Source organism: Ptiloglossa arizonensis, chromosome 3 (genome assembly GCF_051014685.1).
Source record: "Ptiloglossa arizonensis isolate GNS036 chromosome 3, iyPtiAriz1_principal, whole genome shotgun sequence".
In the NCBI taxonomy this organism is placed as follows: domain Eukaryota; kingdom Metazoa; phylum Arthropoda; class Insecta; order Hymenoptera; family Colletidae; genus Ptiloglossa; species Ptiloglossa arizonensis.
In genome coordinates this window covers 22,529,408-22,556,672 of record NC_135050.1, presented here as the reverse complement: position 1 = coordinate 22,556,672, position 27,265 = coordinate 22,529,408, and positions in this window count along the sequence as shown.

The window sequence follows — 27,265 nt, the reverse complement described above, 5'->3', positions numbered from 1 at the left end:
CGAAACTCGACACGTGTCGTCTAGACTGATGGGAAATTAATCGTGGAAAAGTATTGAGTGAATTTTGAGATCAATTCCCTCAGTAATGGATGAAATTGGTAACGGATGAAATGTCGCTTGTCTGGTGTTTGTTATCGTTAACTCGTAATTGGTTCACGATTTTGTGACAATAATAGCGTTGACATAACGAGCGATGATTGTATATTGGTAATCTATCGAGTGATGGGGAATGTTCACCCAACGATTAATCGTATCAGACCCAAGGGAGGATCTCTCTAACCAGCAAATCTGAGACGAAACGCAGTAATATTGTTCTGTTTACCAAAAATATTACCTATTAGTTAAATCAAAGTTTTTTTTACACATAACGAAGATCTCTAAACGTACCTAAAAGCCTCTAGAAAGTAAATGGATCTCCGAGAAGAGCTGATCCGTGTTAGGTACCTCTCGAACGAGAAAAAAGATCAAAAGAATTTTCTTCCTAGAACAATCCACGAAACTGTTACTAAATCGCCTTTATCGCCGATTAGAATGAAAACCAACTGAAATTGAGAAATCGTTCTAAAAGAATCAAACTCGCCGTAAAGTTAAAAAGAAAAAAATGAGAAATCGATCATCGGATGAATCGGTACAACGACGAAATTAGGGGAAAGACTCGTACTAACATTTTCATCCATACGTAAATATAAATACATCATTGTTTCGCAATGTCTTTTAAAATTCCTCTCGTCTACTCTCTTGTGTACGTCTCCTTCTGCCGAGAGTTTCGCCCGGATAATCGATTCGCTTATCCCTCTTCCACCCCGGAAGATAATCGGTGTCCTACCGTATAATCTACCAGATTTACCACGTCGATTACCTAACCGATTTACGTGTATATATATACACAGAGCCAGCTGTCGACCGAAGAGTATTTAGATCAACCGTACAAAATTGATATTTCTATTCGCGACGACATTCGGTTCACGGTTCGACGTATTCGTCTCTCCGAGCTTCGATCGAGAATCCAACTGAGAGATCATCCTCGGCGTAGCAACCCCGAGCGACCATTCCCGAGTGACAAAGGTATCCGCAATTCCATTGATATTCGAGCGATGTGTCACGAAAAGCATCGATGCACCGTGCGAGGGGTCTCTCGAGAGTTTATGGTACGATTTGTGAGCAGAGACCAACCGTTACCGGTATCGTTTCGAGATAAAGTCGTCGGTGAACGAGCGTCGCGTTCGACGTTCGAAGGAACCCATTACTCAAACTCGTTGCTCGAAACAAGTATGCGAAACACTTGGTAACGATCGTACAAGAGTCTCGGATACTCGCTGGCACGGAAATGGCAGTTTTGCCGACAAATGTACACGTGCATCGATGTTTCGACAGGTTTGCCTCGACATTGACATTTCGTTCGTCGAATTTGGGTTGACCACGTAAGCTCCCGGCCCGTAAACCGCCGGGCCATCGGGTTCACCGGTCCCCGTAACCGCGCGGGGTCAATAAACCAAGTTCCTCGCGGGACACACGCATCGCGAAACCGTGGAATCGGTTTAAGTTTGTTAAAAATTCACGCACGGGGATCAAACGTGCGCTGCATATCGCGACGTACGCGCCAGCGAGGGTATGGTTTTCGGTAATGAAGGCCAGTTAAGAGTTTTCGGCAAATTCCACGGTGCTGCTCGGGTCATTTGCGACCCATCCGTTCGACCAAATATCATTCGATGTTATTCGTCCACGGATCCGTTTTGTCACTTTAAACGGCTTCTTTTTCAACGGTTTGAATACGTTCTTCGTTAATTATTGGTCGATAGTTAATAATTTCGTTAATATTTGAAAATTTTGTTTCTTCTTTTTTTTTGAGTGACTAAATATTTTGTTTTTCGTTGATTATTGGTCGATGATGAATAATTTCGTTAATATTTGAAAATTTTGTTTCCTCTTTGTTCGAGCGACTAAATATTCTGTTTTTCGTTATTAATGAATAATCTCGTTAATATTTGGAAATTTTGTTTCTTCTTTGTTCGAGTGACTGAATATTTCGTTTTCCGTCAATTATTGGTCGGTAATTAATAATTTCGTTAATATTTGACAATTTCGTTTCTTCTTTGTTCGAGTGACTAAATATTTTTTGTCGTACCCAGCTAATATTGATCCGTATAATTATAGCTCGTATAAATTTACATTGTATCGTTCAAATTTGTTAAAATGGTTATACCGTGACTTTTGAGAGAGTGTATGCATCATCTATCTGGTTCTATGACTTTCGAGCAGAGTACATATGTCTCTATCTAATCCCGAGTAACAACGATTACAAGCTCCACGGTGTGTAGAAATATTTATGATACAAATTCATGTGTATTCATCGAATGGGCCGCAATTCCCCGTATTTGCAACCGTACGTTGATCAAAATCGATGAAAAACGACATATTACCCCGAAGCTCGTATTTCCATTAAATGTTAAACATTTACCGCTCGAGTGAAAGCTTCCCACGCGGTATTTGCATGCGTCGACTTCCAGATGCGCTACACCTATAGGAAATAGAATTGTTTTACTCGAACAGCGACAGCAGCATTACCTCCAAAGTTGATAACATCGTTAACGGTTTTGACAATTGTTACATTTTCCTCGTTGAGCTTGTATTCTTCCATTTTACATTTTATTCCATGTTTTTTTCAATAACGAGTGTCGTCGTTTGATTCTTTTGTGCAACGAAGTGCATCTCAATCTTCAGAGAGACGACGAGGCAATGCAGTTCGTCGTCCCTCTCGAAACATTTTTGCAGAGTAAGAATAACAGCAAAGGTACAATGCAAATTTGTTACGGAACTTACTTATTCTTCGTCTGCTATAGAAATCTGTTCCGAAAACTACTTTCCGTTGAAAAGTGTCTTCTTGAAGTTTCCTCGAAGTTCGTCCAAGTTTTGGTAATTCCACACCTGGCTACTATTCAATTTGTCTTATTCTAACTTACCCGAAGTACTTTGGAAGTTCAGCATCGAAGATAGAACACACGAATTAATCTAGATATTCTGATCGAAAGCTGAAGTAACATTTATTAAAAAATAAAGATTCGACCGGAAGGGTGTGCTCTTTCCTAAAAAGGAAGTAAATTATCGATAAAGGAGTTCGACAAGTCAATTTTCACGAAATGTGTTCATTTTTTGTAAAACTGGTCCTACCAAGCGTTAACCAAGAGTATCTAAAATTATAATTTTAGTAATGAAAAAAAAAAAAAAAATTTCCAAGTAATAAAATTATTTAAATACCAGCTCCAGGTGCTTTCGAAGCAAAATAAATTCCACGATTGCAACATTCAGCACCGTTAATCGAAACCACAGTTTACGAACTTAATTTATTATTGAATAATCTCTCGTTCTAAATTTAATATTTGCAGTTTCCACGATTCAAAGTCACTTTTAGTTTCCCGATTGTAATCGAGCTTCTCGTTACAACGAAAGTTACACGTACAACGTTGGAATAGCATTAGAAATTCAACTACATCGGATGGTATTACCTTGAAATTGCTTACGCGATTCTTTGAACAGCGTTTTCATTGTCTAGATATTCCGTAATCGTATCAAACGTAACACAAACCTTCGTGCAATCGTAGAAAAAAACGTGGGTTACAATGGAGCAACGTTCAAGTCTTGAGAATGGGCATTAAATATCAATGCTCGTGAAGCAATGAATACGCGTATCTTTGAAGGATTTCACACAAGATTTGAAAGAAGAATGCGGAAGTGTATCGAGGTACAAGAACTGCAAAGTAGAATCTGTATTATACGAATCAGCTCCACAAAAAAAAAGAAAAGAAAAAGAAAACATGAAAAACACTTGAATTTTTACTTAAAAAAGAAACCTAAATGTGATTTCGAAATCTCGTGTAATTGAGAAAATATTTTGCAAAGTTTCACACCGTTGCCCCACCAAGGGCAAGTAACTTCGAGTAATGTTTGAACAAATTATTCAGAAATAGATGAAAAAGAATTCAAAAGATTGCAAACTTTCACACGGTGCCCTTCGTAAATTTCCACTAAAATCAACATCAAGCGTACTCGATTGAAGTGAAAGCACCATTCGCAGGAAGCCATTAACAATAAGTAGAATCAATCGGGTAACGGGTCGTCGATGATTTAATCGCGTTATTGGTACATGTTCCGATAGCGTACCTCGTGATCCAGTTTGCCGAGACCTCGATACGAATTTAATCAAAATTTCTCCAATATCGTCGGTTTCTATCCCATTGATCGCGAACCTCTTATCTTTCTATCTTTCGGGCTCGTCGAAACCACGAGAAAGAAAAACAAATATTTCTCCGACTGCTCCATATAATTACCACCGTTTCAATATTTGCGTATGCATATTTACCCGGTTTGTGAAAACGTTCTCGATTACCATCGTTCCCGGTAAACCGTGAATCTACGCCCGCCCACGATCCCGAAGTCGATAGAAATTACACGGGATTGGTTCGCGTTGAACGGTGTTCGTCGTTGCACGAGTGTTCCAGGATGTACTTTACGACTCGTTCGGGCCCGGTATTGGTCCGAGGTACGCTTTCACGCGCCCCGAAAAATCCACAGAGCCCACCGAAAAACGAAACGTGACAGAGGGAGGATCAACGCGCGCCAATACGTAAAAATCTCGCGTCAACCGTCGGTTACGGGGAACAAGAAGGAAAAAAGAATACGGGCGTCGTAAATAAAATCTCATCCGGGTCGTGAAACGTAACCTCGGAACACGCTACGAATACCGAGTCGTAGCTCGTTTGCTCGCACAGCGAACGAACGGGGGCCCGTACGAACGATTCGCCCGCGGGCATAACGCCTCGGGGGCGGTTACGAACGAGTGGCCGCGTTATAAGTTAAAACTCGTTACGTTTTCGAAGCAATAAATTCTAACGCGGAAAACACGATCGAATACCACGGATCGAACTTCACCCTCAACACGGAGAATATGGTACACTTGTTCCAAGTGCCCTGCGGCACTTAAAAGGTCGCATCGTTCTGGAAATTTTTACAAATCGAATTTCCTTTGGTAATTATTCACAAGTTTTCCCTCCTCGGCGATTTCGATGATTTCGAAACACGTTACAAGATCTCCGGAACTTCTTTCAGACATGCTTGTGTACAACGTTCGGTTTTGATTTTCGAGATATTTGCAAACAACTGACGGTTCATTCGGCAATTAACTGTGAAAAATATTCGTAATTTTCGTGTTTGGACACCTGACTAAGGTGTACTCTTTCGAGAAGTATTGCATTTGATACTAGCCCCTTGTTACTTGAATTATTTACCGCCAGATTTTATGAAAAGAATTTTGTAGGTGTTTAATTTTTATTAACGTGCTTTCAGAAGTGTATTTCGCTTGCGGTGAATTTAAGTTAAAGGCTACATCGACGAATTACAGACGCACAGTTTATATTGTGAAACGTAAGTTGCACGAAAAATATAGGTTTTTAGAACTACGTGTTCTACGTGTCCAGGGGTCGACACCTGGAAACTTTTTAATCGTATTAGAGTAGAAATAGCGGGCCCTGAAATCTCTAGGGGTAGAACTGCTTTCGGGTACATTTGAGTTTTACACGGTGGTTGATTGCTCCGCAGTTTGAATAAATTTTGCACTTGTTGCGTTCCGAGTCGGGGGACCACGTCGTTTGGAACGAAGTTGTGATTCATGACGATGGAAATACACGGTCGGTGGAATAGCGCGGGAAATCGTTCGAACGATTTTTGTGCTTTGTGGCTTTGAACGAGCGACTGAATAATCGATCGTACACGAATTCGGACAATCGGAAGAAAATTGGAGGTAAATTTTTTAATATTCGGAGCAACTTGAAAAATAGTTCATTATCGTTGATTAACTATGGGTGACCGTGATACCTGTGACGTAGACACTGAAAATATTTTCTTAGAAATCGTAACAATGAAAATTACTTATAAGTTGTATCAAGAACCAGAGACGTTAAAGTACGGAAAAGAAAAGGTTGCAAAATGTGTTTATTTACACGGGAAAGTAACTTCGAAGAACGTTTAAATAAATTATTTAGAAACAGATTGAAAAGAATTTAAAAGATTCTTAATTATTTTCCTTTCAATTTCTAGATGAAAATTTCTCCTTTCGTAATTTGGCGAAAGAAATTTCTCCCTTTTTGCGTTATCCACGAAATGTGACTAAAAATCGTACTAAAAGTACACGTACAATTTTCGTACGATTTCATTGGTTTATCGTTTCAAAAGTAAAGAGTAATTACCATGCGTGGTACGTACACCGTGGAGGAATTGGACCACGACCACCACCGTAGGGTTAATCGATGGGTGCATTTGGAGCGAGACGGATTCATCGTTTGAAACGAGGGTAGAATTCTCGTGGACGGAGGAAATATACGTACAATGGAAGAGGAAACGGTACCATGGAACGGCTTACTGTTAACTTCGTGTCGAAGTTAGTTAAACGAGAAGCTTTTCGAGCGAGTAAACTCCGTTTGAAAACGTAATCGATTTTGTGGCCGAACTCGAAGACTTTGCGCGACATTCGAAACAAATTTAATATTCCGAGCAGCTTGAACAGAGTATTTATAATTGCCAATTAATTGATGTTTGCACTTTTGGGAGCAGATGATCCTTTCGTTTGAAACGAAGGTGAAGTTCGACCGAATGAAAATACACGATTCGTCGAATGAAAAGGAAATGATACCGGAGTACCGAGCAATTTCAATTAAAATGCTACTTAAACGACCGGCTTTGACAGTTACACGGCTCGTTTTGAGAACGTGTTCTCTATTTTGGACATTTCACGAAGTCAGGAGGGAATTATAACTGATTTGAACAGTCGATGCAACCTGGTAAATCGAAATTCGTATCTCGTGTATACATTTTGTTTGTTTGTTTTTTTTTCAATTCCGTTGTTCCAAATATGTTCTTGTTTCGTCTCATTGATACTCTATGGGTTTCGTATCGGGCGATTGGTTGATCGTTGTATACGTTGCACAACCATCGTTTTTCAACTTCCTTCGCTGTTCGTTTGGGGTTGCCTCGATGAAAGATAAATGATTTGATTCTTCGAGTTTCACTTTTCTTCGATTATACTATACATTTCGGTTTGAAATATTCGCTCGAACGACCTCCTTCCGTTTCGTAGAAGCTAAAGTCCGTTTGTTCAACCACCTTTATCACCGAGCGGGTTTTGTCTTAATTTTCATTCGTTTATTTTACATTATTATTCCGCCATAAAAATACACAAGTCAGCGTTTGTTCCACGTCGAAGGGACGTGGTACTGCGACAATGGTTTCGCGATCTAATTCCACTTGTGCAACCGTAGGATTCGGAGTTATTTAACTCGAATTACTCGAAATAAAGGCGACGAAGTAATGTTAAATACGAAAGGAATGGAATCGTGGGAAGAATTATGGAAACCGGGAGAGAATGAAACAACGAGCCATTTAAGGGTGGAAAAGAACACTGTTTTACCAGAGATTCGTTCACCAGATTCCTGAAATTGTTTTGCATTAATAATCGAAAGTTTAATCGAGGTAGATCGTAAGTATCGACATTTCAGACAATCCTTTTTCTTCTCCCCTTTTTTTCGTGCACCAGTTTGTATTCCCGTTTAATTTTTAATCGGTTCTATAGAACGTCGAACTTGCAAAAGTTTCGAAATTCGTTTTTAACTTTAAATTCAATTTTGTTCAATTTCGATTAAAACCGCCAACTCACCTAACGTTCGATTAATAATTTCTCACAGTTTTGTGCAAACGTACAGTGTATATAGACTAGAGAAATGATCAAGAATGAATTTTTTAATTTCTGTGTTCGCGAATAATGTGAGCGTAGTGTTCATTTTAAAAATATTTCACAAACTTTGACGTCGACCGATTCGTGAGTATTGAATTGCACTTTTGTTTCGATACCTTTAGAAAGTCAGCTCGGAACGCGAGCACACGTATTTAGCGTATAACAATGCAAGTGTTACAATTTAGTGTACGACAGTGCTTTATCGTGCTCGTTGCAACGTTGTACGCTTGAAGTGTACCTGATAAATAGATAAACGTTGATAAAAACGAGGTAAAGAGCCGCAGAAAAACGATAAGGAGACAGAATACGGTGCATCGTGTTCGGAAATATGCGCGTCGATGGTGCATTAATTAAATAAATCTACCGGGAATGAGTCGGTGAACGGAGTGAACGACCACGCTGAGAGATCATTGCGACTTGACATTATGACACGAAACAGAGAACCGCCGGTATCGGTTGTCGCTCATTAAATCATAGATTAGGATCTAATCGAGGTAACGGACACAACGTTCTCGAGATGAAACGTAACGACACGGAGTTACAAGAGTTCGCGCGGTAAACATGTATCACTTTGAATCTGTGAAACAATTTCCGACCAAAAACCAACTACGAACCACTTGGAAGCGATGTACCGTACCGGAAAGACACGAATGTAACGGTACAAATATTTCCTTATCGTCGTCTGGCAGTCGTTCACCCTATTTGTTGTTGTTGCTGATCATTTCGATAAGAAGAATTTAAGATTGGTTACACGTTTCGCGGTGACGCGCCGCGTAACGTGTGTATTTATTTAATTCGCGTTAAACACCGATAACGGTGTCTCGTAGGAACTGTACATTTTAAATTCTTTACGTCCGATGATAATTTTAATTTTGAGTTCGATACTTTCCGAAAAGATCGCAGTTACTGGTTAATTCGTCGATTGACAAATTCTACGGTAGAGTAGAAAAGAAAATTTTAATTTCAAAATTGGTACTTTCCGAAAAGATCGCAGTTACTGGTTAATTCGTCGATTGACAAATTCTATGGTAGAGTAGAAAAGAAAATTTGAATTTTCAGATCGGTACTTTCCGAAATGATCGCAGTTATTGGTTAATTCGTCGATTGACAAATTCTACGGTAGAGTGGAAAAGAAAATTTGAATTTTCAGATCGGTACTTTCCGAAATGATCGCAGTTATTGGTTAATTCGTCGATTGACAAATTCTACGGTAGAGTAGAAAAGAAAATTTGAATTTTCAAAATTGGTACTTTCCGAAAAGATCGCAGTTACTGGTTAATTCGTGAACTGGTTAATACTATCATTAGAGATTTAGATATAATTTTTAACATGATTCATTCACACTTATTTTATCGAATGCATGAATTTTTTGTTAATTCGTCGATTAAGAAATTCTACGGTACAGTAGAAAAGAAAATTTGAATTTTCGTCAACGTCGATAACACGTCTCGTTCGAATTGTAAATTTTTAATGCAGTCGGGATAATTTCGATTCTAAGGTCAGTACTTTCTAACAGGCTCGTAGGTATTGATCAATAATCGCTGATGGCGTAAGTAATCATTTCGCGATGATTAATGATTGTCATGAAATATCACTCGAACTCATCGGATTCTTTATATTTCGTCACTTGTCGAGGGAGGTGGATAGACGTCGCATAAAGGAAAGGACGAGCATGTAACACAAATTTTATCCCGAATAATTGAAACGTAATCATCCCCATCTGCTGACCATAACATCGAAGCAATGATCCATCAACGTGACCGCTACTAACGAAAGCTAAAAACTTTTACATTTTCCGTTTTATCGTCGCGATAATATCGACAATTCATTATCGAGAGTCCTCGAATTAAAACGAGACCGTTTTTAACTATACATTCTTCGAATCGTTTCCGGAAATCATTCAACTACGTATAAATGAAAAATCGTTTCATTTCCATCAAGAAAGCTTTGTCGATACATCGATGATACATTTGCGAAGATACAATAAAATATATAAATCTCATTCTTTCGCAATAAAGGTTAACATACCGCTTTATACTTTCGATCGCAGAGAGTATATAATGCGAGGCTCGGTAGCTGTTGCTCTGTCTCTCTCACTCTTCTCCCCTGGTCACAGATACGAAAGGTGGATTGATTCGTGGAACGAAAACGCGACCAAACACGAATAATCAAAATACCGTGGTCCTGATTGTTGCAAGTTATTCGATAAATACCGCACTGCTCTAAATAAGCGATCGTATTACTCGTGAACGATTTAAAAGCAGAAATCAGATGCTAGGGATTAGGTCTGAGTTAAAAGTCACTAGCCCATCTAACGTACGATTAATAATTCCTCTCCATATTTTGTAAGAGTAGTGTCTTTAAAATCGAGAAATTATCAACGAAAAATGAATCTTTCGATTTCTATGTCCACGAATAATGTCAGTGTGGTGTCCATCTTAAAAATATTTTATAAACTTTGACGTCGATCGATTCGTACGTAGGAATCGAATGTGTTGTAAGGATTCTCTGGTCGCGATCCTTTCGCATTTTTGCAACGCAAAACACACCATGTAGCAATGGACAACATTTTGTATACGAAACTCAGTCTGTCCACAATCGAGGTGTCAAGTGGTTGTGTAAATGCGAGCAAAGTAACATTTCAGTTGACACAACAGCGTTCATCGTTAAAAGGATCGCGTTGCAACACTTTGGATTTGTAAACGGCATTGACAATTTACGAGAGGGGACACTGATCTCTTTACTTGTCCCGGGAATCTAAATCCATTTCGTGCCAGATCAAAAGAGGAGTGATCGCGCTCGATCTCTGTAATAGATTGATCAATCGCTGGCTCATCCGTCCTTACAAGTAGTGTCCTTAACACGTTGTGACGCATCTCATCTGAGAATCTACTTTGATGGTCTGTTCTCTTCAACTTTATCTCGCATGCCGGGAATACTGTTTCAAATAGAAGAACCTACCGCAGCCTTAACCGTACGACAATCTGCATGCTTTATGATAATTCGAAGTTGCTTTGAGTAAATCTCGGTTGTTTTTCCATGAGAAGCCAACATTCCGTAAGAGGGGTGACAGCGCAGCCTCGAAGTGGAGAAACCTCTCCTTCGTTCTACATTAGCATGTTTTTGCTCTAGCAACAAAACTGTTCGGAAATTTTTTCACTACACGGACGAACGTGTTTATTTAGTTTTATTGTACCCGATGCACCGGCTAATATCTACACTTTCTTCGATACTGTTTCATCGGTCAGTGAATTCGAACGATGACGACGAGTTTTTTTTTTTTTTTTTAATACTCGTTTTCGGTACTTTTAAAATATTCGTACGCGAGTAAAATTCTACGTTTAATTTTCCTCCACGCGCAATTTTATGGTTCGTGTAATGCAATTCTTTTCGCAGATAAGAGGGAAATCTTGCGACGAGGAGGATTTACGTTACTCCTATTCGTTCGGCTTTAACATTGTATGAAAGTTTTACGTTCTCCGGAGAATCCAGGAGCTCGAAATAAACGTAGCCTTGCAAACAAATACCGGGACTCGATGTCTAACGATTGGTGTATTTTCTCAGACTGCGATCTTTTTGAAAGTTTTCTCAGTACAAATAAACAGTGAATGGTAAACAGCTTTTTGTTCGTTGCTGGTTGAATAAAGTTAGAATTATAGAATGAAACGTTTTTCAGAGAACGATTCGTCTCCCTAGACCGACGAAATGCATCGAGCAGAACTTCTACTCGAAGTACGCATAAACGAATAAATAACAAAAGAAGATACCGTGCAATATCCTCCCATAAAGATTTGCAAAATGTCTATCCAGATGGAATCTTCGAACAACGAACGAAAGATAAGTCACCGTTCGTTCACGCACACGAATTCGATTTACCGAATGAAATATTCGACGACAAATAAAAAATTTTAATCGACGCGCGTTGATCTTATACGGATAATACTAATACTATTACCCGTATCTACGCGGTGTACGACTCACGATCGCACGATTACCCCTTTCAGGCTAAACAGACTAGTCTAAAAGCTATTCGGAGCTACGAACACCTGACGCTGGAAAACATCGCGCTTGGAATTCTCGTTTTCGTAAAAAGCTGCGTTCCAGGCCACCCACGGAATTCCACGATTGCGGTGCGCGGTTACGTAACACCGCCACCGAGATCGTTAACCGTCGATATCGCAACCAAGGAACAAATTGTTGAAAATGTTCGGTAGTTTCGCGGGACGTATACGTCGGAAGATTTCACCGAACCGGTTTGCCCACTCGTGCCGAGAGCACCAGGCCTTAACCTTCCCACAAAGGGACAATGATTTAGGCGCGATGATAAGTCGCCGCGATACGCCAACGCGAGCCCCGAAATAATCTCTAACGTCATATCTGCGAATTCCGTTCGCCAAAGAAAAATCGACCATGTAACCCGTCCGATCTACGCGACTCGTCTGTACGTAAACGAATATTCTTATGCGAGAATTCGTGTTACAGATCTCTCGTCAACTGACGAGAAGACTTCGTCATCCGCACCCTCGAATCGTTACAGCTTTCGTTCTCTCCGTGAAACTTTCCTAAACTGTCCCTCATCTTGTCAATCTCTCTCTACTTGCCACACTTTTTGAAAATCCAATACGTGATTCCACCGTACCGCGACTCGAAACCCTCGAGTTCGTATGACTCGCTTCGGTCGATCTAACGCGATTTGCAAACGGTTCGAAAGAGAAAATTTGCACGCGAGGTGTTCGATAAGAAACTAGTCTTCGAAAGTAAGTTGAAAATTTTTGAATGATTTCAATCCGGTGACGGTTTTAGAGATAATGGAATTTTTGCGAATTGATGGGTTTTGGAGGGTGTCCCAATCATCACCGGTCGATTTACTTTTTGAATAAAACTCGAACGGTTTGAGTAATCTTGATATTTTTCTTTTAGTTAAAAGTACAAACTTGGGAGTTAATAACGGGGTAAGATATCTCCCAAATGGTCGCCTCGGTTTTTTTTTCGCAGACCATCGATCTTTTCCTCAAATTCTTTCCGATATAAAAATATTTGTAAAAGATCTAAGACGTTTTACTTGGTTTGATACCGTAAAAAATCCAAGGTGTTTCACTTCGCGCGATACCTTACAAAGTCCGAGGTGTGTTTCATTGTGCAGAGCTATAAAAAAATCTAAGCTGCGATAACATTGCGCAATACCACCCCCGTTTGAACGACCCAACCGAAGGAGAAGCGACGAGAAGGATCGTTTCTCGACGATTACGGATCAGGTATTTATTTTTTTTTTTTTTTTGCGCACGGTGTGTGACGTCCACGTGGGCAAGGATTTTCTCATTTTGGTCCCGCGAACATAATTGCTCCTCGACACCGCGATTGGAGCGACTACTCGACGTGTCTCGTTCACCGAGAGGATTCCTGACCTTCTACTTCGCGCGCAACAATGAATATTCTACGTTCTACGACGATTAATCGCCCAGTTACCTTAACGCGTATAGTCGGATCGGGTGGAAGAGATTTAGGGCAACGGTTTAATTGTTCGCTGCGTGTACAGGGTGAGGCGCGTAACGTGCTCACCTTGTGTTACTTATAAATTATGCATTGTACGAAAAACGATCGTGCACGAGGCTTGCGTTATTTCGACGAGGGCGTTGCATCTTCGGAGTTTCAAGTCTCAAGGGTAAACGGTCAAACATTGCGGTAGACATTCGTCGGATATTGCTCCAATGGAAAATAATTGCACCACATTGTTTCCAATTATTACGTCGAGAATACTTCCGTATTTTTAATCGTTACACTTCAATCGTTATACAAGTTACCACGTATGCGAGATAATTCCTCGTTACTTGAGGAACAAATTTTTCAAACCGAGTTCAAATTACAACTAATACGGAAATATATGTACCAAGATGAAAAACTATCGGTTCGTGTATCGTATATATATATATAATAAAAAAAAGAAAAAAAAATTGAGACACGTTCAAATTTCCCCTATTTGTCTCGCTGTATATCGTTATACTTCCTACGGTTACGTAATTAAATATCCACGGTAAAATATTAGGTTGTTCTTAGCGCGTTCTTAATTTTTTTTAGCGTGGAGAAACATTTTATTAGATTATATATTCTCCATTTTAGAAAACGAAATGACTTTCCGAGCAACCCAATGAATATCCAAGGTGAAATAATTTTACACGAGAACGATTTTCCCCCGGTTAGATTTTCCAATTTCTTTTCAGCGGTCGCCGCCAACGAACGCGTTCACGGTGCGATTATATCACAACAATAACAATGTCGGCGGCGCTTCGAGGAAGCAGAACGTACAAAACAGGCGAGTCACGATCGCTACGATCGAGCTCTTTCCTCTATTCCATCTCGGCGAAAGTTACACCACCGGCCGCGACAAACCAGTTAGCTCATGTAAATTACGTCCCCGAACGTTATCAAGGGGGATTCACGCGGAAGGTATTATTTCATTTGACGTTAAGCATTCAGAGAAAGTGATTTGTGTCGCGTTGACCGATCGTTTGCGATTCACGACGAACGGTAAAGCTTTTTTCTCCCGTCGTCGCTTTTCCTTCCGCGCCAATGTCAACGATACATATGTAAATAGAAAAAAATGTGGACGAACAAACGCGCGATATCCTACATTTTAATTGAACCGCGCGAACGTCGAACTTATACATCTGCCGCACGTAGGATAAACGTACGTAACGCGAAACAACCGCGAGATCCCGACAGTTAAGTAACGAATTCTGCATGCAACCATGTGAATTACTTCCGTGTAAAACTTTCCAAGACACTAGCGAAACGGTTGAATTTTCCGGCGAAGGTAGTTGAAGGTAAGGAATTTTCCGGTGTATAATTAATTGTTAAATGTTTGTTTCGATCGTAGATGTTATTGATTCGTAGAAACATGGATTGTGATTTTTTTAAAATTTGAAAATTTTACTCTGTATGGAAAGAAATACATACATATATTTTATTTCAAAGGGACACTTTCACATTTCGAATATCAACCAAATGCTTTCGATAAAGTATTGTTTAATTGATAAATTGTTCAGAATGTTTCCTATAAAATGTTCGCGTGGCTCCGATCAATTAATACAATATCCATGTCACTTTATAACGAAGTACTCGATTGGGATCTCTTCGAGCGCATGACAGTTTCTGAATCAGTTTGGAAAGTTCCCGAACGTTTCATTTTGTTATTTGAAACTTTCGAATCGAAGACCCATGTAAACAGCAGAGGTACGCCTTTCGACTGTTTAATAATTAAAATCACGGGTAGCGAGAAATAGACATCTGAATTCGTTATTAGATTTAGCACGGTGAGAAAATATTTTTCAACGAGTCGCGTGAACCTATAAGAAACAAATATTTCCTATGGATTTCGAGCAATCAATTTTCCTAAAAAATAGCAATTTTCGACGATGTAAATAATCATACAATTAATAGAGCTCTAAACTCTACTGAATCTAGAAAAAAATCCAAATGCATCCAGCCAGAAACGTTCCAATGTATTCGAGCTACTTTTAAAAAATAAAATATTAATTATATAACGCTAGAGCCAAAGATGGGAAAAATTTTCATCTGAATAAAAGTTTTAAAAACAAAAAAGTAGTTTTAATTTCAATTTTAAATATGTATCGTGTCGAAAAAATAGAAATATAACTGCCCGATTGAATAAAATCGGTTTTGCATTGCTCTTATTCGTCGTCTTTTATTTCGATAAAATTTTGAAATATTTTCGATTAATCGGTTCCGTGTTTCACGAGCAGAGATCTTTAATAAAAGCAAGAAAAAGAACAAACAGGTCCCCGACAAGCCCAATTTCCGATCTGTATCGCGACGAAGTGAAAACTGCATCTCAGAATGTCGTCCGATCCAATCAGCTAATGAAAAGAAAAAGAAAGTGATTTGTTGCCTAACCGCATCGATCGACCTGCGTTGAGCTCGCCACGTTCCCACTTCTTCGTTATTTTTATTTTTTTTTTTTGCCACTTCCTTCAGAGCTGTATCTTTTCTCAGTGCCCCGTGGTCGTCATTAATTTTCGTTGAAAAGGAAGCGCGCCATGGAAAGCGAGCATAAATATAATACATAAAAATCGTCACGAGTCAAGCGCAGAACTTCTGTCGCGTTGTAGATAGATAATTCGCTAAATCGTTGTCGTCTAAAAATTCGTTTTACGGTACATTTAACTTGCTTGTCTCATTGAAAAGGCACGTCATCGTTAACGTGTATACTGTTCTTACTCGACGATACTCGACGAGAACGAACAGACGACGATGCCCGGACACGGTCCGTTTACAAATGAAATCGTCGTTGAAACGCGCTCGACGAGTGTCGATTTAACGATTTTTCGAAACGGAAGAAAACTTTTCGAACGACGTAAGTTTCCTCTGTATTCGAAAGTTAAAACGAATTAGAAGCTGCGCTCGAGATTGAACCACTTCGTTAAACTTTAATGGTTTTAGAAAAATGAGACACGTTGATTGGGGAAAGAACGTGTCTCGTCCTTTCCTTCTCGTTCGATACGTTCGTAAACTCGAGTCTCGATTCTCGTGGACCACTTGCTTTTATTGGTTTTGCGAACGCGTTCTTTTTCTGTTGGGGTGTGCTTAATCTGATCGGGTCTGTTTATGCGACGTACTTCAACTGGAAACAGATTATGTGGATTGACGAGACCAAAATAAATCGGTTTACGAGACGATACCTTCTTTTATTATTTCTTGTAAACAACTGATTTCTCGATTCGTCGTTTAATCTAGCGATTTTTGTATTTTACGTACAATCGTTCGAATCGTTGCTTCGAATCGATAGAATTTTACGAAATCGGCGTTACTTGCAAATTTCGCAATGTATGATAATTTGTTTATGAGTTCAAACTATGAAATCACGGCGTAGTCGCTCGACTAAATCGAATCGATATTTCTCCACCCACTCTTGACTAAATTTTCATTCAAAGCATCCGTTTACTTCCTGTTGGGAAACGTGGCGGGAAAGTAATTTTATCTTCGTCGTTTGCTTCACCGCCCCGATAATCGTATTCCGAGCAGAATTTCCGATAATTTCGTTTGGACGAAATCGTGGAAACGAAATTAAGACGGTTAGGTGTTTTTCGATGCCCGGTTAAACGCTGGGTCGGTATACGTCGATTCTATTCGCAAAAAAGACCCCACACGCTGTTTAATCTCCCACCATTGTCATAGATTGTAAGAGACAGGAATAGTTTAGAAAGAGATTAACGCTACGTCGTTTAGGCTACATTTTACGCCACGTATTATCGTTAATTTGGCAGTATGCAAGAGAGTGAGAGAGTTCACTACTTACAATTAGTAGCAAGATGACAAAGATGAAATTGAAGAAGTCCGCTAAGCTGTAAAGTTTAATTTGTGCACATCTGATGTACGGCAACATTGTCCAGTGTAGGGACTCCTCGTGCGTCCGCTTCCCTTTCCGACCTCCGATGCAAGTTTGTTATTTTGTACCTTCTGCTTATCTAGAGCCATAGAATCTCTCTGATTCTATTTGTACTACAAAGTTTAGCCCATTGTGTACTTGTACATACGCGGTTACATTGCTATCCAGCGTAGGGGCCCCTTGTGCGTCCATTTTCCCTTCCAAGCGTTCTTTCCGCACACAGCGTATCTTCGTTGCCAAACAAACCGTGTGACGCTAAGCGAGCAACCAATACAAGCGAGTATCTCCGTCGTAAGAAACCTCACGGACGCTGCGCGCGACGTGTGTTGATGCCGCGTTTAGTCGAGAGTAGGGGAACCCCAGTGTTGTGAAGTTTCGCATGGTAGCGCTGGTGTACGTGACGGTTGCTCGATCGGAGTCGAAAAAGGTCGAAATCTGTAACATCGAGAATTACTAATCAGTCGAAGGTATATACATGTATATAATCACGTATACGCCAAAATTCGCAGAACAAATGGTGTCAGGGAGAATCTATAATTCAAAATATTAGACGAAAATGAAGAACAACAAAATTGCATCGAAGCCTTTGAGAAAAATGCATTTGAAACTGAATTTGATACGGGTGTACCTAAACGATAATTGACGTTACGAATTCCACTACGAACGTTTAAAATGTCTTCTGTACACTTTAAGAATACATTAATAGTAAGTATCGATAATAAATAACGTTTAACATTGGATTCTAAACAAAACAATCACAGTAGTCGTTTGCAGCAAACTTCATACTGTCACGCATCGGGTTAGATACGTGCGTACTAGATCGGTTTCAAATGCATTGTTCTCGAAAACGAAACCTTCGATGTAATTTTGTTGTTCTGTATCTTCGGTTTATTTCGAGCCATAGAATCTCCCTGATTCTATTTGTGCCACAAATTTTAGCTCATTGTGTATTCGTACATACAATACATCGTTGTCCAACCGTTCCTTTCGTATACAGCGTATCTTCGTTGCCAAAGAGACCGCGCGACGTTAAGGAGGCAACCAACACCAGCTAGCGTCTCCGTCTGACAACTTACCGACAATGTGCGCGATGTGTGTTAGTGCGTGTTTAGTCGGGAGTGGGAGAACCTAAGTGGTGCATAAAGTTCATTTGGATGGCGCTGGCGAACGTGGTGGTTGCTCGATCGGGATCGAAAAAGGTGGAAATCTGTAATGCTGAGACACACGAATCAGTCGAACGTACGTATGTACGTATGTATATGATATATACGCGGGTACGTTGAAGCACGCGAAAAAATTCGTATCAGCCGACCAGCATCGGTAGGAACCGAGCTACGCATCCTGCATGCGAAATACACCCGCTGCCGCAGCGGAATGGCAACAAGTAGTAGAAACTTTTGCGGGAAATTTCAATGTCACGTGCCTCCTCTCATCTCTCCGCGTACCCATGACGATCGATACGAACGAAATTGCTCCCCAGCTACAACTTGAGGTTAAATGGTAATGCAATATCGAATGTAGGCCAGTTCTCGGAATTAAATTTATTGTTGTACCGTGCACAAGCGATTTGCTAGTTAATAAATCTACTTTACTGGAATATTCGCTACTTCGATGTTTCCGCTGTCAAATTAGTGGTTAGAGGGACGCCCTCTGTGCTGGTATGTGAGAATTAAACGAGGAAGTGAAAAAACCTTACAGAATCGTTCACAAGAGCCAAAATGTTTTTATATTCAAAGTTTTCTATTACTCGAGTATGTGGAATATCATTGCTCACGGTTTAAAGGTTAATAGTACTATTCGTGATTTCGATCCTATTACATCGGTATTAACTATTTAAAATGTACCAAATTGTGTTTAGCCGGAGAAACGGGCAAAGCGAATTGGTAATTTTTAGCTCGTTAAACAAGTATGCGGTGCTTGTATCAGAGATTTATGCACGACGTATATTCAATCGGACAGTTACATTTTTGTTTCTTCGTTGTGAAATATTACATTCTATAATTCAAATGTTCATTTTTATTCAACGAGCAGCGGATAAGAAGTTGCTAATCTTTTATTCGTTGTTTAAAACTTTAATTCGGTTAAAAATTTCGTCCATCTCTGACTCGAACTGACTCGAAACATTTTTTTCACGAAGAAATTATTGTTTGAAAATGCGTATCAATTTTGAAACAGCGATAATTCGGTGTTTAATGACCTAGTCGTTGACATTAATTTAATCCATTTTAAACCAAGTGTGTTTAGCTTCAATCCAGAGGTTAGTATTTAGGTTGCATACGGAATTGTTTGAACTTTAACACGTCGTATACATTTTTCGCCGCACGTTTTTAAAGGAAGATGAAGAGAAACTAAAGGCGTGAAAGGTGCGGAGTAAACGTGACAAAGTTCTAACGTTACTTCTACTAAGAATGAATCGAGAGGAAAATAAGAAGTTCTAATGCTATTTCGAGTCTTTTGAGAACGTCTTTTGAAGATTTTGTAACCACATTTGCATCAATTTTACGTTCATGCATACCATAGAAACTTCGTACTCTTGCACACACGTGTTTCCCTTTTTTCGTACCGCCTCTTAAAGTGAAATATTACTTATGCATATTTTTAAAAAATTGAAATTTTGTATTTGCTTTTTTTTTTTAATTTAAGAATATTGTCCTAAAATATTGCAACGGAATTCGAAATATTGACGAATATGCAGCATTCTTCGTGCGCTTCAATCCTTCGACTTTAAACGCATTTTTCTCGAAACAAATTTTCTCAAACTGATGGATAAAATTTCTCAGTAACTGCTACAATACAGTCAAAGTAACATTTTCCACAGCTCCGCAAAATATATATTAAACATACATTATACATTAAACATTTCGTATCGTTAGAAAGCATGTTCCCTTTAAACTTCTCGAGGAGGTTGCAAAAATTGCATTCTAGTAGAAACTACAAACTTCTCCACCTTATACGTACGTACGATGTCCCATTACAATGAATAATAACCTTTTCAAATCGTGATGCAAGTGTATAAATATCCCTTGTATTGTACAATATTCTATTCTCGTTCGTTCAAGAAACCACGTTTACTCGTTTACGCTTCCACTTCGGTTTTAACTCTTTCGTCGGCGAAACGATTTTGCAATGATGCAAAGCAATGCTAATTGAGTAGGAATACTCTAAAGGAGATGGTGAATGAATCAGAATGAAGATCTTTGGTGTAGCTTTGACTCGTAATCCAAGGTTAGCGAAAAAAACGATAAGAGAAATTTTCACGGAACGAAATTTACAATTTTACAACCCTCGTCGATACAAAATTATTTCGTTCGATACTATTGGGTTGTTCGGAAAGTCGTTTCGCTTTTTTTTTTAAACACGATTTTTTTATAGTGTATAAACATTTATACACTCTATGTATATTTTTGAAACACGATTTTTTTAGAGTGTGTAAACATTTATACACTCTACGTTTATAAACATTTATACACTCTATATTTGAAATACGATTTTTTTATAGTGTATAAACATTTATACACTCTATGTATATTTTTGAAACACGATTTTTTTAGAGTGTATAAACATTTATACACTCCACGTTTATAAATATTTATACACTCCACGTTTATAAACATTTATACACTCCACGTTTATAAATATTTATACACTCCACGTTTATAAACATTTATACACTCTATATTTGAAACACGATTTTTTTAGAGTGTATAAACATTTATACACTCTCTATATAAATGATGGAAACAATTGAATTTTTTGTGCAATTACTAAGTAAATCCGCGTGCAGAGCAACAGTTGCGAGCGCGGTCAATTCGGGGAAATAAAAAACCACAAGCTCGCGAGTACGAAAAGCATCGTGTGCAAAATATGAAATTATATCGTTCAATGCGCTCACCGAGAGACAATTTCTTCGCTTACGAAGAAAGTGCAGCCACTGGCGGTACAGTGGTAACGCCGGGACCAGTTTTAAAGTCAAGGTTTACGCCTTAAATTTGAGTTATGCAAGACGCACGTTCGCGCGCACGCACAAACACCGTGTTCCTCGGTTACATCAACGAACATCGTAGTTTCCACTGTGCAGCACAACTTTTGACTCGTTAATTAAACTCACCGACTCGAAGATCTCCAAGTAATCTTTAAACTTCAGTGTCTTATTATCGCGAATAATAGGATCGATTTTGTCGTTCGACGAAACTTATCGAGCAATCTATTAATACACTATTCGATAAGTTTTGACGAACGACACGACTTATTAAACAACCTAGTATATGCTCAAAGGTCGTAATCAATTGGAATTATTGGTCCTTCTATTAGGTTGTTCGAAAAGTCATTTCGTTTTTTTTTTTTTTTTTTTTTGATAAAAATGAAACACGATTTTTTTAGAGTGTGTAAACATTTTATTAAACTATACATTCTCCATTTTGGAAAACGAAATCACTTTTCGAACAACCCAATACAAGTCGAGCGAAAAGTTTCTTGCTCGTTATCTGTATCACCTTCGCTTAAAGGTAACGTTACGAGACCAATATTAAAAAACTATCTTCAAAGACGTCTCCTCGGCGATTATTTGGTAGGAAACTCGTCTAGAAGTGTACTTGTCGCTCTTACGGATAAAGGAAAGCTTAGATCGAGCGGAAACTGAAAAATAAAATTCGAAAGCGTACAATTCTCATCCCGAAATAATTTTCCCTAACGTAACTCGCATCCTCTCGAACTGCTCGCTAGAATTCTAATCATTGTCTCTCTTAACGAAAATCGTGCAATTCGATCCGATTCGCACGTGTGTCTACGTTCAATTAACCGTCGAAACGCTGCCGGTTCTCGTTTGAAACCAGAACAGAAAGGAAAAAAAAAAAAAAAGACATTAATTCCTCGAGATTTCCGGGAATTCCAGCGTTGTTAATTTTACCAAGATCCTCGAACGGCGCCGTATTCCTCGCGACGTCTCCGAGAAATCACGCGCGACGATCAAAGACACGATTCGGTGCCATTTTTGGTATAGTCGACGTCGTTTCCACCTGGTAACCGGAATGTCCACGGAAACACCGTGTGGCTTGGTTAATTAATAATTTATCCCACGGTTACGTTTATTTGTCACTGGTACGTTCTCGTTCGCCTTTGTTCGATTATTCCATAACGATTGGAAGTTCTTCCAGCTGACGGTCAATCGACAGTTGCCCTTGAGACGGACAACCGAGACCCCGAAGCAATAATTCGATCGGTATTTAACCGATGATTAATTGAGAGATCTCTCTCTCCTACACTTTTGTTCGGTTGTTTATTTACGCGTTCGCGGAACATTTCCCACGATCTTGTAACCATTTCGAGGGTAAATTGCTGCGAACCGTGAGACACTCGGATGCACCTGTGCGTAAATGGCTCCGTTTTTGGATCACGCTCGCGTCGAAGAATGCGTTGTGTTCCTGTTCACCAGGTGAGGTCTAATTCGATCGAAGGCCGAACGTATCGCTTCTCAAGTGTCCTTCCCCAATTGTGTACCTATCCACGAAACCCGTTGAATCGAATACAGTAAATTGCACGGAGAATCTTTAACGGAATGATTCATCGATTCGTCTCGTTTCAGTCGCGAGAAACGCACGAATCAAAGAAACGAGTCAGGAATAGGTCACCGTTGCGGATCGATTTTTTTTTTAATCTTTTTTTTATTTTTTTATTTTTCTTTTTTTCGCGCAACGTGTCAATTAACAGTATTTACGTGGTTCAATTAAGGATACGGAACGGTGCTGCGTACAACAGGATGCAAAATTGGAGACGAGACGAGCGATTCGAAGTCGAAACCACGAAGAATCCGTTTCGTCGTGGTATTTTATTATGCTAATAGCGGGGATTTCTCACTGTTCTCGTATGGTAATTGATGATGATTTTATACGATATCGGGGTACCTTCGAAAATTTCGATGAGAGCGCACCAATGTCAGGGTCGCGTTAAGATTCTCGTAGGCCCTAGGGCATATTCGTCTACGTCGTCTATGGACGGGATAACGATAATGAATTCCATCGTTCCCGTTTCGTTTAATGTGCACGGTTCTGTACAGAGAGCGACGAGACTCGATTGATGGAAGGTTGCTCAATTTACGGAGATGCTTGCGCTAGGTGCGTCGAAGTTTACGATGGTCAATGAATGGTACCAGTGGGGATCAGGTGTCCGTAAAGTCCTCAAATGGAGCGATATTTAAGATACACCGGGTTCTGCAAACGAGAGATTAGGAAATCGAACCGTTGCAATTTGAATCTAGCGTTTACTTAATCTCTTCGTCTACAATGAGACTCGTGATAAAAAAAATCTAGAAAAACCCTGGATTAAAAACCTAACCCAGACCTAACCTCTTTGTCTACAATGAGACTGGTGATAAAAAAAAATCTAGAAAAACCCTGGATTAAAAACCTAACCCAGACCTAACCTCTTTGTCTACAATGAGACTGGTGATAAAAAAAATCGGATCGTACGTAAGAATCACGGATGAGTCTTGCCCATATTCGTACGTTCAAATATATTCTCTTGAAAATATGAAAAAGAAACCCTTACGTAATGTTTTCGAGAAGAAAATTTAACGTTCACGAGGACAGTGAGATTGGTGATCGACTTTGCTGTTGATTATGACACGCGTTATTATAATTTAAATCGTAAGTGTTGATTGAAAGCGAAATCGAAAAATCGTCGTTTTCGGAATCGAGCCTCGTGGAAATAGAACAACGATCGTTAAGTCGCTTCGAGAACCCGTAGAAAGTTCAAACGTCGCGCCATTTTTTCTTATCGATCTCCCTCGTCGGGTTACGTAAGCGGCGTTACCGAATTTTCAAAATAAAATTCGTACAACGAATCGTTTTTTAAAAAACGATATAACGGCTCATCGAACATTCATACGGAGTTTCGTTAATTTTGCATAAAACACGGCGTTGTGGGAATATTGAAAATTTTATAACGTAAATAGTTTTTCGTCGTTACGTAAACGAAGGGTATGAGGTTTTACGACACTCAAGAGTCCCAAAGGACTCGTTGCGAACGATCGTTGAACAATTATCGTGTGTAACACGCACATTGCGCGGCACTCTCTTTAATCCTTTTGATACTAACGATGGCTATAATCAACCATCGCCGTACGCTCTATCCTATAGGTGATTATAGTTCATCGCTACACATTATCTTATCGGTGACTATGATCATCTATCACCATAAATTATTTTGTAAGAAATTATAGTCTATCACCGTACATTATTTTATAGGGAATTATAATCATCTATTACCGTGCATTATTTTATAGGGAATTATAATCATCTATTACCGTGCATTATTTTATTTGTGACTACTCATTTATTACACATTATTTTTTGAAGAATTATAGTCATTTATCACCATACATTATTTTACACGGAATTATAGTAATTTATCACCATACATTATTTTATCGGTGACTCAATCATCTATCGTCATACATTATTTTATAGACGATTATAGTCATCTCTCGCCATACAATTATTTTATAGGTAACTATAGTCATCATATTGAGCTGTATGTCGCAATACGACTATTTGCAATAGGACCTGTCAATAAGAAAATTTACGAGTTTCCAGCGGTGGTGGAACGCAACATTTAACCATTAAAAGATTAACTGTGACGCAGCGAAGGGATGCCGCGCGGCTGATTGATTTATGACACAGCCTGCCATGATTGGCAGGTAGATGAAATCTGCTCCCCAGATTTTTCGAAACCAGGTTTTTCACTTTTACGAGGGACAATGACAATTTCGCCCTCGATATTTGCTGCGAAACGGTCATCTATCACCATATATTATCTTATGGGTGACTATAGCCATCCATCATTGCTATATTTTATCGGCGACTATAATCACCCAACATTGTTACATCTTATCGGTCACTATAGTGATCCAACATTGCCATATCTTATCAGTGACTATAGTCACCCATAATTGCTATATCTTATCGGTAACTATAATCACCCATCATTGCTATATCTTATCGATAATTATAATCACCCTTCATTACTATATTTTATCAGTAACTATAGTCATCCAACATTGCTACATCTTATCGGTGACTATAATCACTCATTATTGCTATATCTTATCAGTGACTATAGCCATTCATAATTACTACATTTTATCAGTGACTATAATCACCCATCACTGCTATATCTTCTCAGTGACTATAGCCACCCATCATCGATAACATTGACTCGTTATCTCCACGGTTATCGATTCTGCATCCAAGTACACGTCTTCGAACGCCCCAGTAGCGGAGTATTCGCGATCGAAATCGAACCATCCGTGTCGGAAAGGTTAAATGTGGAATATTCGTTTCGATCCGGTGACGTCGACTCGAAAACGTTCCGAAAGCCTCGCGCACCTAGCATCTGTGATATTAAATTAGCTACGATGAGAGACAGTTCGCCGTAACATTTATCAACGATGCTGTAACCCGTCACTTTTTGCTTGCGCCTGCTAAGAACGGATCGTGATTAATTACCGCGCAAAGTACAAGATGGTCGCCTGATTGAATTACGATAACAATGAAACTTCTATCGGTAGTGTAGTTCCAGAGACATCGGGTCGCGAATCTACGATATTGCAACCTGCATCGTTCGCGCGAGCGAGCAGCTTAGCGAGTATTACATTAAGCGAGTGTTTCTTTAAAGTGTGCGCTGCACTCCAATATCGATTATTATATCGGGTTGTTCGGAAAGTCGTATCGTTTTTGTTTTTTTTTTTGGTGAGAATGAAACACGATTTGTTTAGAGTCTTTTAACATTTCATTAAATTATATATTCTCCATTTTGGAAAATGAAACGACTCGCCGAACAACCCAACACTTTTCGACTTTTTCGTTTTCGTGACGACGAACGAAGATTTTAAACGGGACCACGTGAAAGAGCTACGGAAAATCCAAGACGAGAAGAAGTCAATGATCTCGATCGGGTATCGATTTATCAAACCGAGCCGTCTGTCGATAACAAAATTTGCGACTAAATAGACTGGAAACGAAGACTCCGAGAGATTAATACGTCGAAGAGATTTCCCGTGAAACGATTCAATCTTCGTTCATCGTTGAAGAATTGTTAAACTTTGTTGAATTTCGTGAAAATTGAATATTTTCGTCGAAGAGTTACCTAACACCAAAGTTCGATTTCAGTTCGAAGTTTAAGAATAATGCACAAGAGTTAATCTATCGAAAAGGTATTCTTCTTTGTTACAGTTCGATAGAAGAAAGAAAGTAGTATCGATACGTATCGATGCACCATCGGTTTCAATACTGATAGACGAACGTCGAATGAACAACCACCGGAGAGTTTTCCCAGAGCTACCCTATTCGATAAAATATAAACCGAGTAAGTACCTTCCGTACGATCGGTGATTAAACCACGCTTTCGTAAACGAACATTTTTATTTTCGTTCGAGATAGACAATCCGGAAACAAACGTTACTTTTCCGCACTTATTCGAACTCCACGCATCTCTTTAACTCTCTCAATATATTACACTCGCGATAATCTCTGTTTCGAATAAACATCGTTAAAGAAATTGTAAATAAAGTACGTTCGAGACAAGAATACGAAGAATGTCCTCCGCTCGAAATCGAGACATCGTTAGAGAAATAGTAAATAGAACACGTTCGAGACGAGAAAACGAAGAATGTCCTCCGCTCGAAATCGGGACATCGTTAGAGAAATTTGAAATAGGACACGTTCGAGACGAGAAACCGAAGAATGTCCGCTCGAAATATAGACATTGTTAGCAAAAATTTGAAATAGAATTAAGAAAAGAAAATTGAAGAAAAAAAAAACGCAACAACCTACCCCGTACTCGGTTGGTTCCCTCGCGTGATTCCGGGGTCGAAACGTGTACAAAATCGAAGGGAGTAGACGAACGTCTGGATCGAAACCCTCTGGCGTGTGACTCGCTCGGTGAACGAGATCGGTAAGATCGCGCGGGAACGATCGATAGCGATCTTGGCTGGTTCTCGGTCGCTCGATCGAACGGAAGGGTCCTCCGGATCCGAGACGGGCAAGGATCACGACGCGGCTAGTAGGGGGACCAAGTGGGGGATACCA